Genomic DNA, 13,336 nt, shown 5'->3' with positions numbered 1-13,336 from the left:
TTTATTTACACAAAAGGAACTGTGTTTTAAGTTAGAGATAAGCCGAAAACTATACTATATGTGTGTGAGGGTACAGCACTCGTTGCTGTACCCTCTCACACACATAGCATCAAAAGAATGCATTCCGAAACGTAAATTCAAGAGCCATTTGAAACCCTATTGGAGTGACGATTTGACAAGTGATCACAAGCTTCGTAAAAGACAACTTTGGAAAGCTAATGGTAAACGTAGAGGAAACGATGTTTATTTCTTAGATTACAAATCTTGTAAAAATGTGTTTAGAAATAAGTTGAGATGTGCCTTTAACGAATACATGAGACGTCAATTTGAAGTAATTGATCAATCAGGCGAAGTCGACCAAGCTCTGTTTTGGCAGTTATACAAAAATAAATCAAGTAAGCTCAAATTGGTTCAAACAGAACTCAAGTACAACGGACAAGTCTTTCGTGATCCAAAAGCAATAGCAAAAGCATGGGGTTCTCATTTCAGCACAATTTTCCAAAATAAACCTAATGAATTGTTCGACACGGAATTTTCAAACCATATTCTTAATTATGTAAAAGATATGTCTGAAAAAGCGAAACACGACAAAGATATTTTTCTAGACAGAGAATTCGGTATTAAAGAGGTTTCTGATATTTGCAAGTGTCTTAAGACAAACAAGTCTGGTGGATCAGATGGCCTTGTATACGAACATGTAAAAATACTGCAACAATCTTATGTTAAAACATATCACGTTTTTATTCAACCTTATTGTAAAGTACGAATATATTCCACAATCGTGGAAAGTTGGTACAATAGTCACTTTATATAAAGGAAATCGGAAACCCAAAGACGACCCTAACAGTTATAGAGGTATTACATTAATTCCAATATTTTTCAAAATATTTGAGTCACTTTTGTCTTCCCGTTTGAGTCCAGTTTTAGAATCACGGACATTTCCTAATAGACATCAATCAGCATATCGTAAAAAACTGTGTAGTTTATGCACCTCTTTTAACCTGCAGGAAAGTATAAATTATAACCTAGATAATGGATCAGATGAACTCGTTGCTTATTTTAGATAGTAATAAGGCTTTCGATTCTGTATGGCAAGAAGGCTTATTCTATAAACTTTATCAAATGGGTATCAATGGAAAGGTATGGATCATTCTAAAACAGATGTATTCCCGCTTCTCCAGTAATGTTGTCTTTAATGGTTTTATGTCGGAAAAAGTAATAATGGAAAGAGGAATCTTACAGGGTGGTTCTTTATCTGCAAAAATGTACCTCGTTTTTCATCAATGACTTGCTTAATGAAGTAGAATTCAGCGGGAAAGGTTCGGTAATTAATTCATCGCGGGTAAATATACCAACCCAAGCCGACGACATATGTGTTATTAGCAATAATGTAGCTAACCTTCAATACTTACTTTCTATCTGTGAGAACTACAGTAGAAAATGGAGGTTTACATTTTCCGCTTCTAAATCGAAAATTGTCATATTTACTTCCAAAAATAAGCCAAATGTTTCTTGTAATGTTACAGTTTATGAAAATAAACTACCAATTGTTGATAGTATTGTTCATGTTGGTATAACATTGAATGGTAAAAATAACAATGTTCAACGTACAGAACGTGCTTGTTCTAAATTAAAGTGTGGTGTAATGTCTCTTATTCGTTCTGGTGCTCACCAGTGTGCCCTGAATCCGTTGACCACTGCTAAGATTATTAAATGCAAAGTTTATCCATCTGCACTCTACGGATGTGAGTTGTGGCAATTAAAGAAAAATGAAGTATACATGCTAGAAAAAGCACAAAATTTCAATGTCAAATCTATACAAGGTTTTAATATAATAACGAGGACAGATATGTCCACATCATTGATTGGTTGGTTTTCTATTGAAGTGTATATTAGTATTAAAAAATTGTTGTTCCTTGGTAGAATATGTTCCATGGATATAGGAGTTTTAACCCGTGAAATTTTCATAAAACGTCTTTTCGATTTTTAAATTGTGCAGTTTTAACAGAGGATTTATCCCTGACATTATCCAAATTTTGAAAAAATATGATTTGTATTTTGTACTGAATGGATTTTTAAAATGTGGTACATTTCCATGCAAATGGAAACATTTAGTAAATACCCATGTTAAAAAATATGAACAGTTTCAACTTTGTGAAAGGATGAAAGCTGATAAAGATTTTTCTCGTTTTTCTCTTTTACATGAAAGAATAGAACCATATGCAATATGGAAACTTGCTTTACGTTTTCCACAGTATAGTTCATGCATTAAACGAATTGTTAAAATATGCGTAGAAATGCGCGATAATGAAAATTTATATTTGTGTCATTTTTGTGGTCTAATGTATAATGATCTCATATTGCACACTGTACTTGAATGTAGCCACACTGAGAACTTGCGAGACCAACTGTGGTGTATTATCAGTACTGTGAAAGATATAGATTTTGTTTTTTATCTCAATTCAATGTCAAAATATCATCTACTGCATGTTCTTCTTGGTGGACTATTTAACTACCATTTATCTCAAAATGAAATGGAAGACTTTAGACTAAATTCAATTATTATTGTTAACAAAATGTTCGTACAAAGTGGTATCCATAACTGACCTTTTTTTAGGCAAATATTTGATTGTATTAACTTCAACTGAAGTTATATGTATGCTTAATCTTGTGAACTCCAGAGTATTTGTATTATGTATGTTTTTGTGCTAGCCTTATATATAGACTTTTGATACGTATATATCTGTTATTACAAACTGTATGTATCATTTGTGATGTCTCGTCTACATATGTTTGTAGCTAATTATTATAAGCATTCTCCGCTATTAGATAATGGCGAAATGTAGTCGAATATCTAATATTATTTTCTTGTATTGATAGATATGTATATATGTGTGTAACGTGTGTATGTTAGAATGTTTCTTTCTTTATTTATGTATTATTTTCTGTAAACTCTTCAATATTGGAGGAAATAAAGGAAATAATAATAATAATAGTTCAGTTTTCGGCTTATCTCCTTAAGTCGCCACTACCAAGGTATCTACTAATTAAGTAGCACATGACATGCATGGTTTGTGGACAACCAGAAGGGCAGGGCCAACCCTACGTCGCCTCTCCCCATCCAGACCGATTCTTACCTACATGTAGAACAGGATCTGTAGTTGCCATTTTCCAAATGGAAGAAAAGAAATGGATCCGTCAATTTTTGTCTTCGCAACAATGTTGGCTCTTCCCCAGACATATCTGTATCTACACTAAGAAAGTAAGTTAGGTTTGTTTGTTTGTTTGTTTGATTAATTAACGTCCTATTTACAGCTATGCTCATGTAAGGACGGTCACCCATGCATGCGGTGCGCTGTGTGTATTTTGTGCGAGGTGCGTGCTTTGGGAGACTGTGGTATATTCATGTTGTGTCTTCTTGTATAGTGGAACTGTTGCCCTTTTTATAGTGCTATATCAATGAAGCATACCGCCGAAGACACCAAGCAACACACCCCACCCGGTCACATTATACTGACAATGGGCAAACCAGTCGTCCAACTCCTTGTATGCTGAGCGATAGATTTTTCAAAATAGATGAAATCCAAAAGTTACATAATCGGTTTTACCTTATCAGTAATTCAGTATCTCTCTACATGGCTATGTATACGTACAATACGTACCATGTTCTGTTAATGTTATGTAATATATATGTTTTGTTATCAAATTTCTGTCGTTTCTCGTGTGTCTTGCTCATTGACATTCGATGTTGAAATTTGAAATTAGTCCTCCTTATAAAATTGATCTCTACTCCAACAGACGCAAGATGCCAAGATTAGAGGTAGACGATACTCCAGATGTGATACTGATCATAACATGTACACTGCGTTGAAAAATGATGTCTTACTTGACAAGCTAATCCTTATAACGGGGGACCTTGTAATGCAAGCTAACCTTTATAACGGGGACCTTGTAATGCAAGCTAACCCTAATAACGGCGGACCTTGTATTGCATGCTAATCCTTATAGCGGGGACCTTGTAATGCAAGCTAACCCTAATAACGGGGAACCTTGTATTGTATGCTAATCCTTATAACAGGGGACCTTGTAATGCAAGCTAACCTTTATAACGGGGACCTTGTAATGCAAGCTAACCTTTACAACGGGGACCTTGTAATGCAAGCTAACCCTAATAACGGCGGACCTTGTAATGCAAGCTAACCCTTATAACGGGGGACCATGTAATGCAAGCTAATCCTTATAACGGGGGACCTTGTAATGCAAGCTAATCCTTATAACGGAGGACCTTGTAATGCAAGCTAATCCTTATAACGGGGAACCTTGTAATGCAAGCTGATCCTTATAACGGGGACCTTGTAATGCAAGCTAACCCTTATAACGGGGGACCTTGTAATGCAAGCTAATCCTTATAACGGGGGACCTTGTAATGCAAGCTAACCCTTATAACGGGGGACCATGTAATGCAAGCTAATCCTTATAACGGGGGACCTTGTAATGCAAGCTAATCCTTATTACGGGGAACCTTGTAATGCAAGCTGATCCTTATAACGGGGACCTTGTAATGCAAGCTAACCCTTATAAAGGGGGAACATGTAATGCAAGCTAACCCTTATAACGGGGGACCATGTAATGCAAGCTAAACCTTATAACGGGGGACCTTGTAATGCAAGCTAATCCTTATAACGCGGACCTTGTTATGCAAGCTAACCTTTATAACGGGGACTTTGTAATGCAAGCTAACCTTTATAACGTGGGACCATGTAATGCAAGCTAACCTTTATAACGGGGACTTTGTAATGCAAGCTAACCTTTATAACGGGGACCATGTAATGCAAGCTAACCTTTATAACGGGGACTTTGTAATGCAAGCTAACCTTTATAACGGGGACTTTGTAATGCAAGCTAACCCTTATAACGCGGACCTTGTAATGCAAGCTAACCCTTAAAACGGAGACTTTGTAATGCAAGCTAATCCTTATAACGGGGACCTTGTAATGCAAGCTAACCTTTATAACGGGGACTTTGTAATGCAAGCTAACCTTTATAACGTGGGACCATGTAATGCAAGCTAACCTTTATAACGGGGACCTTGTAATGCAAGCTTACCCTAATAACGGGGACTTTGTAATGCAAGCTAACCTTTATAACGGGGACCTTGTAATGCAAGCTAACCTTTATAACGGGGACCTTGTAATGCAAGCTAACCCTTATAACGGGGGACCTTGTAATGCATGCTAATCCTTATAACGGGGAACCTTGTAATGCAAGCTAACCCTTCTAACGGGGTACCTTGTAATGCAAGCTAACGCTTATAACGGGGGACCATGTAATGCAAGCTAACCCTTATAACGGAGGACCTTGTAATGCAAGCTAACCCTTATAATAGGGACCATGTAATGCAAGCTAACCCTCATAATGGGGCGTGTTAGACTACAGGTAGGGCGTTAGAATTGTACCTGCTGTCCCTATTGCATGATAGTAAAAGGCGACTAAATTCAAGATCTTATCTTTTCTCTTCTTCTTAACTAACTTAATTCCTCCTATAACGTCTCCCTTGACACCATCTCACTTTTCTGTTTCTGCTCCCACTTATCTTTCAGCATTAAAGGAGTGGGAAGGTTGGTTTACCCGTTGTCACCGGGTGGGGTGTGTTTATTTAGTGTTTTCAGTGGCATGCTTCAGTAATATAGCACTATAAAAGGGTGATAGTTCCACTATACAAGAAGACACAACACGAATATACCACAATCTCCCAATAGACGCACCTTGTACTTCACACGCACACCACCACCACATACACGGGAGTCCGTCCTTTAAGTGACCCTGGCTGTTAATAGGACGATCATATAACAAACCTAACCAAACAATATAGCCAGTAATGGAAACAAAGGTCTCTGTGCATGTTGTAGGACTTATGTTGAAACTAAAACTTCTATGACAAGTACGAGCTGGTAGAAAAGGTCTTCCAAACAATATTTATGCTAAAGGTCTTTTGTGATTTTCAATAATTGCCTCCCTTGTTACATGACTGAAGTCAATATTCATTGGAAGAAAGTCTGCCATTAAATCATTTTTGGTGATGAAAATTCATATATGTCTGACAACTGTATGGCGTTCTTAACATGTATATATTTGTCATCAAAAGCCTTCTTACTTACTCCCATTAGGTTGAGGTATTCTAGATAATCGGCATCAAAATCCACGTGTCTTTCTTTATTCTCGATAGCAGCATCTCGTCACTAACTGGTCACTAAATTTGTTAGCTCTGTCTTGTTTAATTCCATGACTAAAGCAATATGGCATCAGCAATTTACTTGCTTCTCTCCAAATGCCAACAAATAAAAGTTTTTAATTTTGTAAATGTTGACACTACAATAGATGTTTTTCATTCCTTTTCGACATACACAACAGGTGATGTTTGATAATCTAGCTACAGACGGCAATGTTAATGAAAGATTATAGGAATTTATTTTGCCTTGGACATTTACCTCCTTGGGGATATCTAGAACAGAATAATTGGCAACAATATGTTGCGATATTTTCTTGTTATCAAATTACATGCGACACTTTCCACAAGTCATCTTCAGAATTTTGATGATGAAGCATTTGTCCAGATATTTTCTGTTGTTGGCTATGCCTCTAACACCAAAAGTCTTAAGTCAATATCACATTATTGAAAAGCAAGTAGGACGTTTTTGTTCTGCAGGTAGGGCGTTAGAATTGTGCATGGTCGTAAATAGCGACTAAATCTAGGATCTTGTTTTTTCTGTTCTTCCTAACTAATTTTCTTCTCCTTATGTGTTCCTACAATTACAACTGGCACTCTGGCCCTGCAAGTGGTAGTTTCTGCTCCTGCTTAGCACACAACATACAGCGAGTAGGACGACAGTAAAATGTGACCGGGTGGGGTGTGTTGCTTGGTGTCTTCGGCGGCATGCTTCAGTGATAAAGCACTATAAAAAGGGCAAGAGTTCCACTATACAAGAAGACACAACCTGAACATACCGTAGTCTCCCAACACACGCACCTCGCACTACACACCGCATACATGGGAGGCCGTCCTTACATGACCCTCGTTGTTAATAGGACGTTAATTAATCAAACAAACAAACAAATGGCCTTGCAGGTAGGGCGTTTGCAATTGTACCTGCTGACACATATTGCATAATCGTAAAAGGAGACTAAATTTAGGATCTGTTCATTCTTCCTTCCTGACGCCTCCCTCGACACCACGTCACCTTCGGCCTTCATTTGAGGGCTCACCTCTGTAAGGAAGGATCTGGGTTCCGTCTAATGGTCCATACACACCATAGTCAAACCCTACTTAGCGCTCAGCATAAAAGGAGTGGGACGACTGGTTTACCCCTTGTATATTGTGACCGGATGTTGCTTGGTGCCTTCGACTGCATGTTTTTATATATCACTATAAAACCATCAAAAGTCCCTATATACAAGAAGACACAAGAAGAATATATCACAGTATTCCAAAAACACGTACCATGTCGCACTTTACACACGCAAAACAACACAAACACGGGAAACCATCCTTCAATTACTCTGGCTGTTCGTACGACGTAAATATAATAAACGCAAACAAACCCAAAAATTATAGTTATACATTGTAATTGTATTTATAAAGTTAAAATTTGCTGAGAAGATATCTAAAATGAAAACGTTTTTAATCGTTAATAATTAAATTATAAGTTTCAGGAGCTAACTATAGTGATTCCATATTGTTATCGCAGGGTTATATTACTAATACTTGAAGGATGGTAACAAAAGCATTGACAAAAGATCATTTGTACAGTGTACATGGTGCACTGTATCAGTAAGTTATACAGTGTAAAATGTATACTGTACCACTAGTATATGTCATAGTGTACTAACCCTGCAGGTAGGGCGTTAGAATTGTACCTGCTGCCCCTATTGCATGATCGTAAAAGGCGACTAAATTTAGGATCTTATCTTTTCTCTTCTTCCTAACTGACTTTATCTTTCCTAATGCCTCCCTTGGCACCGCCTCACTTTTGGCCTTGAGTTGAGCGTTCGCCCCTGTGAGGAAGGCTCTGGATTCTGTCCCCTTGCCGAGACACACCAAAGTCTATAAAAGTGGTAGTTTCTGCTCCTGCTAAGCGTTCAGCATACACGGAGTGGGACGACTGGTTCGCCCATTATCAGTATAATGTGACCGGGTGGGGTGTGTTGCTTGGTGTCTTCGGCGGCATGCTTCAGTGATATAGCACTATAAAAAGGACAATAGTTCCACTATACAAGAAGACACAACACGAACATACCGCAGTCTCCCAGTACACTCACCTCGCACAACATACACGCAACACACCGCATACATGGGAGGCCGTCCTTACATGACCATAGCTGTTAATAGGACGTTAATAAATCAAACAAACTGTACCACAGTCAAGAAAGGCGTAATGAAGAAAAAGGGATAATATCCTAAAAGTAGATTTATACGATCATGAAATAGAGGCACTTCCTGCAAAGGTTATTGGTTTGATTAATTATGTTCAATGTCCTATTAATAGGCCGGGATCTAGGGGGGGTCTACGTGCGGGGCCCCCCCCCCCACAACTTAACGAACCAATGTTTTTCTGAAGCCTTATGACCCACTGATAACGAAATTGAGAGGTAACATTGTATAACCTGGGATGAACTTCCGGTTATGACGTCATCAAGATGGCCGCCATCTCGAATTTCACTAAAGATTGAAAAATAGTCATAACATTGACATTTTTCAACCGAAGATTTTAAGCTCAAAAATGGTAATTTTTTAGCAAATTTTTCATATTTGGCTTTACGCAGCTATAATTGTTTCCCAACAAGAAACTATCATTCGTAATCAGTTATTTGACCTCTTATCAATTAGTAAAAACACCAACAACTAAAATATATAGAAATGCAAAAGAAAATTATTGTTATACCATCATTTGGTTTACAAAACATCACCGGGTGCGTATACAGGGTATATGAATGCTGTTTTTTCCAAACCGCTGACACTACAGTTTCCGGATGTCTTAGAACTTCCTGAAGATAACATTGGCAATTGACGATCGATATCTTAACACATTTGAATTTTAAGTTGGCTTAATATCTAAGTGGGACTTGACAATTTCCTAACAAAATCCATTTTCATGTTCGAAAGTTTGTAGACTAGTAGCGTCTCAAAATGAATTTTTACTGCACAACGCCAACTAATAGGGTATCAAATTAAAACTGAAGAAAGCATTTGTTTCAGTTAATGCCATGACACTTTCCGAAATTTGTTTCTTTTAGAAATAGCGCATTCACTGTTAACTTTATTTTTCTGTGTGTAACGTAAGGAAATGTCAGATGGTTACTGCAGTATCACATATTTCTTTCAATAGTTCTTAATGATAAGCATTATCTTTGTGTGTGCTTTCTCGCCAGAGTGTCGATGAGCTGATGTTACATTACATTACCGGTTTACCATCGTGGTTCTAACTTGTCAACCGTCCATGGCCAGAGGTAACATCAAGAACATCGATTTCACGGATATGGGAGTTCATCCTGTTTTCAACCTAGTGATTCACATATCGTATATGATGTTCCAGACCTCTCCGGTAGGATGGAAAAGACACCAGAGCCACATTCTGCGAAGGGTTGAGTTGCATCTCCTTAATTCGTATGAAGCACAATTCCTCATTCTTGTGAACCCTCAGTGACCATAGATGACACAGGTGAATTATTTGAGGTCATAAATGAGGTCTACAGTGAAGTTCCTTTCTTTGCCAAGTCTGGAGAGCACTGTAGAAAACTTTTTCTGGAGAGTCTTCAATGTTGTATCCACGCATACACCAGATGCGACACAACCAGTACCTTCAAGGGACATGGGAAAGTCTGACCAATGAAAAACAATTAACATTTATGACCTCATTAAAGACCTCGAGGATATCACCTGTGCCATTTATAGTCGCACGAGTGTCCACAAGGTTGATGAATGGTGCTTGAATAAATCCACCATTCGAAGAATCTGGATCTGGTGTAATTTCCTGAGAAGTCTGAAACAGCATATACGATATGTTAGAATCTGAAGGAGATCCCACATCCCTGAACCTGTTGTTCCTGATATAAACTCTGGCCATGGATGGACCATGAAAGATGACAGGCTAGAACACCACTGGTAATGTAGTGTCACATCATCTCATCGACATCGAAGACGACGCTCTGGCTTTCAACGAATTGGATACTGATATCTCGATTACTCTGATATACTGATATCTCGATTACTCTGATTTGGACTGCATGTACCAGCTACCAGACATGCTGAGTCACGTCAGAGGATAGTGCAGTGAGGTGGGAAAGCACGCACAATGATAATGGTTATAATTGAGAACCAGTGAAAGAAATATGTGACATTGTGGTAACTATCTGACATTTTGCTAATAATATGCATAGGAAATAAACGAAACTGTGACTTGTCCTACCCGAGGCTAGATATTTTGTCAACTTTACATTCATGTTTCCTACTTATAAATCGCTAATAGTCAAACTTATTTAAGGAACTTGTAATACACCAGGAAACTGTAGTGTCAGCGGTTTGGAGTTAGAAAAATAGCATATACCCAGTATACGCACCCGGTGATGTTTTGTAAACTTAATGATGTTTTAACAATAATTCTTTTTTGCATCTCTATATATTTTATTGTTTTACTGAGTGATTAGAGGTCAAATAACTGTTTACGAATGATAGTTTGCTGTTGGTAAACATTTTTGCTGCGTCAAGCCAAATATGAAAAATTTGCTAAAAATTATCATTTTTGAGCTAAAATCCGATTTTTTCATTTCCTACCTAGAAATCACTACAGCTATTGAATTATGTGGTCCCGATATGAATTTGATGTTCTATTATGATCATTTTGATACCTCATTTGTCTACTTCGGTTGAAAAATGTTAATGTTATGACTATTTTTCAATTGTTAGTGAAATTCGAGATGGCGGCCATCTTGATGACGTCATAACCGGAGCTTATACAATGTTAACATTATTTTTTTGTTGGTGTTGTTTTTACTGATTGATAAGAGGTCAAATAATTGATTAGAAATAATAGTTTGCTGTTGGCAAACATTTTTTGCTGCGTCAAGCCAAATATGAAAAATTTGCTGTAAAATTACCATTTTTGAGCTTAAAATCCGATTTTTTCATTTCCTGCGTAGAAATAACTACATATATTGGATTATATGGCCCGGATATGTATTTGTTGTTCTATTGTGGTCATTTTGATGCCTCATTGTCTTCTTCGGTTGAAAAATGTCAATGTTATGACTATTTTTCAATCTTTAGTGAAATTCGAGATGGCGAGATCTTGATGACGTCATTACCGGAAGTTCATCCCAGTTTATACAATGTTACCTCTCGATTTCGTTATCAGTGGGTCATAAGGCTTCAGAAAAACATTGGTTCGTTAAGTTGTGGGGGGGTGCACGTAGACCCCCCTAGATCCCGGCCTATAACAGTCATTCAAGGTCTCCCGTGTGTGTCCTAAGGTGTGTGAATGTCTGTATGTTTTGGAAGGCTGTGGTGTGTTCGTGTTATGCCTCCTAGCACATTTTGGTTGAACTCCTGCCCTTTTTATAGTGCTATCTCACTGAAGTATGCCGCCAAAGCCACCAAACAAACACATCCGACCCGGGTCACAGTATACATATACTGACAACCGGCGAACCAGTCGTCCCGCTCCCTTTATGCTGAGCGCTAAGCAGGAGCAAAAACTACCACATAGACCAACCCAGAGCCTTCCTTACAAGAAAGTAAGTTAGGAAGAAGAGAAAAGTTAATAATCCTAAATTTAGTCGCCTTTTATGACCTTGCAATAAGGACAGCAATCTTGACAACAGCGCGACCTTGTACAGTGGCAACATTTGCAATTAAGATATTCCAATTTAGTCGCCTTTCACGATGCAATATTCGCAATATTTCTTATTGGAAGATCGTATATTAACGATCATGCTACATGGACAACTCATCCCATAGGATGACCAAAAAGGGCAAGTCAACCCTTATAACAGGACCACCATATAAGAGCAATCGAGGGTTCATTAATGGGATATTACGTTGTACTTTTATACAAAATCGGGTAGGACGTTAGAATTGCACCTACTGCCCTATATTGCATGATCGTAAAAGGCGACGACTGAATTCAGGATTTTCCTTTATTCTTCCTAATGCCTCCCTTTACACTGGCTCACTTTAAGCTAGCCTCGGTGTTAAACTAGAGTTCTGTAGCATTGGTTGAGACACATCAATGCCTATAAAAGTGGTAGTTCTTGCTCCTGCTTAGCGCTCAGCGGTGTGGCGGCTGGTTTGTCCTTTTTCAATATAATGTGACTGGGTAGGGTGTTCTTGTTAGGTGTCTTCGTTGGCATGCTTCAGTGGGATAGTACTGTAAAAAAGGGCAACAGTTCCACTTTTGCAAGAAGACACAACAGGAATATACCACAGTCTCCCACAACACGCACCACACGCAACACACCGCTACATGGGAGGCCGTACTGGAATGAATTTTGCTGTTAATAGGGCGTTAATTTAAACAAATAAACAAACAAACAGTATCTCTCAAACGGGATAATTCTGATATTTATCTTTGTTTTAAAATACAGCTGTTAAAATTTCGCTTTGTAATGAAACCTGTTTTTCATATTCATTTGGACATTTTTCGGATACAAGACTGAAATCATGGGATTTCTTCAGAGAATTGCATTTTTTGGTTTGTCGACGAGGTGCAAAATATAGAAGCATTTTTGCAATGGATAGCATTTTTTTAATCAGATATCTTTGTTGATAGTACTAGTTTGTATTAGAATAGAGACAATACTGATTTTTTTCTATAATACATGTTGGTTTAACTGAACTAATTATTTGTAATTTGAAGACGAGTTCCTAACCACATCCTTTCCCCAAATTAGACTTTTAAAGTAATCTCTGTGCAGAAAAAAAACCATATTTTATTGTGGAATATCTTGTACGTATGCATGTAATTTAGGGTGGACAAATTCACCGTGTCAAAAACAACCATATATAAACGTCAAATATTTTGTTGTGAAATTCGATTTTCAAAAATTATCAATTAAATAATGTTATCCTCAAAATAGCATATGTATACGTGTATTTATTAAGCTTGTACATGTGCGTCAAAGTGCAACCGGTGAATACAAATGGCACACTCGAGGTACAAAAACGACCTAAACACTGTATATGTACCGGTGAATACAAATGGCACACTCGAAGTACAAAAACGACCTAAACACTGTATATGTACCGGTGAATACAAATAGCACACTCGAGGTACAAAAACGACCT

The 13,336-nt window shown here is 37.7% G+C and overlaps 1 pseudogene; it reads right to left on the bottom strand.

Moving 5' to 3' along the window:
- Nucleotides 1–6,062: 6,062 nt before the first annotated feature.
- Nucleotides 6,063–7,251, bottom strand: LOC138319681 (uncharacterized; annotated as a pseudogene).
- Nucleotides 7,252–13,336: the final 6,085 nt, after the last annotated feature.

The sequence above is a fragment of the Argopecten irradians genome, chromosome 3, assembly GCF_041381155.1.
Source record: "Argopecten irradians isolate NY chromosome 3, Ai_NY, whole genome shotgun sequence".
NCBI classification, from domain to species: Eukaryota; Metazoa; Mollusca; class Bivalvia; order Pectinida; family Pectinidae; genus Argopecten; species Argopecten irradians.
The sequence above is the reverse complement of the archived record's forward strand: the minus strand, read 5'-3'. Positions and strand labels throughout refer to the sequence as shown.